Consider the following 3,585-nt stretch of genomic DNA (forward strand, 5'->3'; position numbering starts at 1 on the left):
AATAAATTAAAAATTGTACTATGAAATTTCAATACAGCGAAGCTCACGGAACCAATGAATAAATTTTGGTGTACTGAAAATTCGTTATATTGAATGTAAGGAAGATGATATATTTTTATTTTATTTTTAATTACTATATTACTACAGCATCAAAATAACCTCTTATAAGGTTGACAGATCGTTTTTTGTCCTTGTTTAAGGAAAATGTATGAAACACAATAAAATTTGTGAAAAAAATGTTTTATAAAAAAAGTTTGAGGGTCAGCGAAACACCTGCAATGTCGCTTTTGAACACATCTGGCACACGCCAATGATGAACTGAATTCTTAAAAATATTTGTCAAGTTATAACGTCATTCTTAAATTCGGATCAAAATATTTCGTTATACTGAGATCAGTCTTCGTTACAATGAAAACATTTTGTATGAAAGTTTTTCGGGGACAAATTAAAGATTCGTTATACTGAAATTTCATTATTTCGCAAAAAGTTATGACATTATTTAAAATTAATAATAAACTAAACATATTTAAAATCTATAATAAATTAAGAATATTTAAAATCCATAATAAAATTAAAATATTTTTAAAGTTGAAAAAAATATTTTGAATAAATCTTGAAATTTTATTCTAAAACTTTATAATTTAAAAAATATTTAAATTAGTGTTACACAATTTTGTGTAGTTTCCTTTCGAAGGCGTCAGTAAGAGGGATTTTTATAACACTATGTGTTTAGTAGTTGGTTGGTAATGAATAGTACTTATTTTGAAACTTTGCCCCTTTTTGTTGAAAATGTTTTTTCAAGCGAAATTTTAAAAATTCTCTAAAAACTAATACTTTAAATTGGCAACGTTTGCCAAAATTTAAGTACACATTTTTTCTGTTAAGAGAAGCTAATAAAAAATTCACATTATTTAAATTATATTTTAAATACCGTATAAACTAAACATATTTTAAAAAATATTTTTTTTAGAATTGGATGATTTTTATACATATATTGATAAGTGTTTTACAATTTAAATCGATAAAATCAATTTTGTAGTTCGTTCTCAAGCGCGCCGGGGAAATACCATTACCGGTATTCCCCGGAATTTCTTATATGTGACAGTTCTTGTCATCAGTCAAGCGCGCGCCGGGATACAGCTTAGTGCGATTAAATAAACAGTGAAATATGTTATAATCGCAGCATTCTTCTTCTTACAAAGTTACAATTGAAGATGATTCAAAGTGATTTACCATTGGAATTATAGACTATATCGAAACTAAAAATTATGAGTGTGCCAGTAAGTGTTTGGTTATATGAATACTATATCACGGTTATTCTAATTACTATTGACTTTCTAGGATCTAATATTAAAAGACAAACAGCAGTGATTTGGCAATTGAAGATATACATGCCAAAGTTAATTAAACATATTACAATGGTAGTAATAATGAAAAATCTCATATTAGTGTAAACAAAAAGTTACTTTTTACCCAATATATAGTATCGTTTACAGTCAATTTTCAGAATCAATGAGAGATCTAATAACATTTACGTATGGCAAACAATTAATGTATGACATATTGCGACTATTTTGAAGAAGATGAAGATATGTCAATCTACGTGTTTAATCCTCTACAGTACATCAATTTTGTTCTTCAGTTGTCGGTTAAATTTAATTTATGGATTATATTAGTAGTAATAATGTGTTCAATGTTTACTCTTATTGTTTTTTAATTATTTTTCAGAAGCAATGATGGAACAATTTGATGACCTATATGGCTACAACGTAGAATTGGTATATATAAACAAAGAGTGAAACTTCTCATGTTGAAGTCACTGTCAGCAAGTATTATCTTTTTATAAAGAACATACTACATAAACTTGATGTAACTGAATATCTTAAATTTGGCTATTCCGAAAGAGGAATGATGGCACAGAACAAAAATTGAACATATTTTGCCACATCGGAATTAAAAATAACCCACTCTTAGATATTTTGGCTATCGATTATTCCAGGTTTGCGATCACATATTTATAATCATTGTAAAATGTCGTTATTAGATAACATCCAAGGAAATACACATTTATAAGCTGTAAATCAAATCGGCGCTGTCGTCCACTGCGACAGCGCCGATTTGATCGACATTAACTTTCAATCCTCATACATACTAAGGATATATTACACGTTCACGTTTAAAATTGTGCATTAAATCGGAAGCAATGATAATGTTTATGTAATATAAAAGGAGAAATTCACTTTTGGGCCCCGGAGCCCGGCGACGGGAATTCAAAATTTGAATATTTCATTACGAAGATTGTTTTATGATTGTTTATCTAATTTAATCAATGTATTATTCTAATCCTCAACACATTATGTATATATTTAATTTTCATAGTCATAACACACCTAGTTAAGTTGCAATCTGATTATTTACAAAAGGAAAAACTCACTTTTCGGCCTCGGAGCCCGTCGCCGGGAATTCAAAATTTGAAGATTTCATTACGAAGATTGTTTATCTAGTTTAATCAATGTATTCTTTATGTATTATGTATATATTTAAGTTAACATAGTTATAACACACCTAGTTAATTTGCAATCCGATTATTTATATTCAGTCAAATGACGAATTAATGAAAATTATTGTCGCGTAGCAAAATTTTATTATTAAATAAAAGCGTTGTCACGGTACTGTCTATTTGAATTCGAATGCTTATTTTTCATTGGTCCAAACTATTTGAATATTTGAATGCTTATTTTTGATTGGTCGAAACAACAGAACGCATTGCCGGCGGCTCAAAAATCAATCGGAGCAAATTCAATTTTTATTTTTATTATAATTTATTATTATAATTCCTTTGTTTACGTGTATTGTTACACACCGTTCATACAAAGCGATACGATTTACAGAGTAGAGGAATGAACGGAGAATGTTTCATTTAAAGTTATGCGCGTCCGGAAGCGACGGCTTAGAACAATTATATATAAGATATTTTTCAGAAAAAAAATATAAATTTTTGATTTTTGCTTAATATTATTTACACAAATATTTTATTACTTGGACCGTCAGGTACATTCTTAAGTAAATATCTAATAAAGAACTCCTCAATATCCGTTTTTATATGATGGAAAGTCAATCAATGTTTAATGTTATCGTGTTTAATTTTTTTTATTGTAGTTTATATTATTTTTTTAATAAACTAAACACTGATAAATTTGCTGAAAATCGAGTACGACCTACAACGACCGAAAATTCCGCAAACGGAATACATTAGGTTGAAAATTCGCGAATTCATTATTTCATATTAAAGCGATTGCATGCGCCAGGGCGTTCGGCGTATAGCATAATCTCGAAACTCTCCTTGCACGTAGTACCCATTAAAAGTGCTGAGAATTAATCTTTCAGAAATAAATTAAGGAATTTGAGAGTCTGAAAGACGACGGTCTAGCCTCTGCGAATATTACCATAAGGCCTCAGCCAGCCAGCGAGATTAGAACCGTTCGGTTAATTAGTCAACTCAGCAACGAAATGTTGATTGATGGTGTTTACTGGGTGGTAGTGCTATTTAGCTTATGATATTGAACAATGTGGCATATGAAAGGT

At 29.3% G+C, this 3,585-nt stretch overlaps 1 long non-coding RNA gene across 1 annotated transcript; it reads left to right on the forward strand.

Annotated features, from left to right (window-relative positions):
* Nucleotides 1–1,103: 1,103 nt before the first annotated feature.
* LOC148226205 (uncharacterized) lies at nucleotides 1,104–2,460 on the forward strand. The gene is made up of 3 exons (XR_015812283.1): nucleotides 1,104–1,280; nucleotides 1,342–1,648; nucleotides 1,729–2,460. It is a non-coding gene; the product is annotated as an uncharacterized LOC148226205 (long non-coding RNA).
* Nucleotides 2,461–3,585: the final 1,125 nt, after the last annotated feature.

This window comes from Plectrocnemia conspersa, unplaced genomic scaffold, assembly GCF_051122295.1.
Source record: "Plectrocnemia conspersa isolate PC_06_02 unplaced genomic scaffold, ASM5112229v1 ptg000014l, whole genome shotgun sequence".
Lineage (NCBI taxonomy): Eukaryota > Metazoa > Arthropoda > Insecta > Trichoptera > Polycentropodidae > Plectrocnemia > Plectrocnemia conspersa.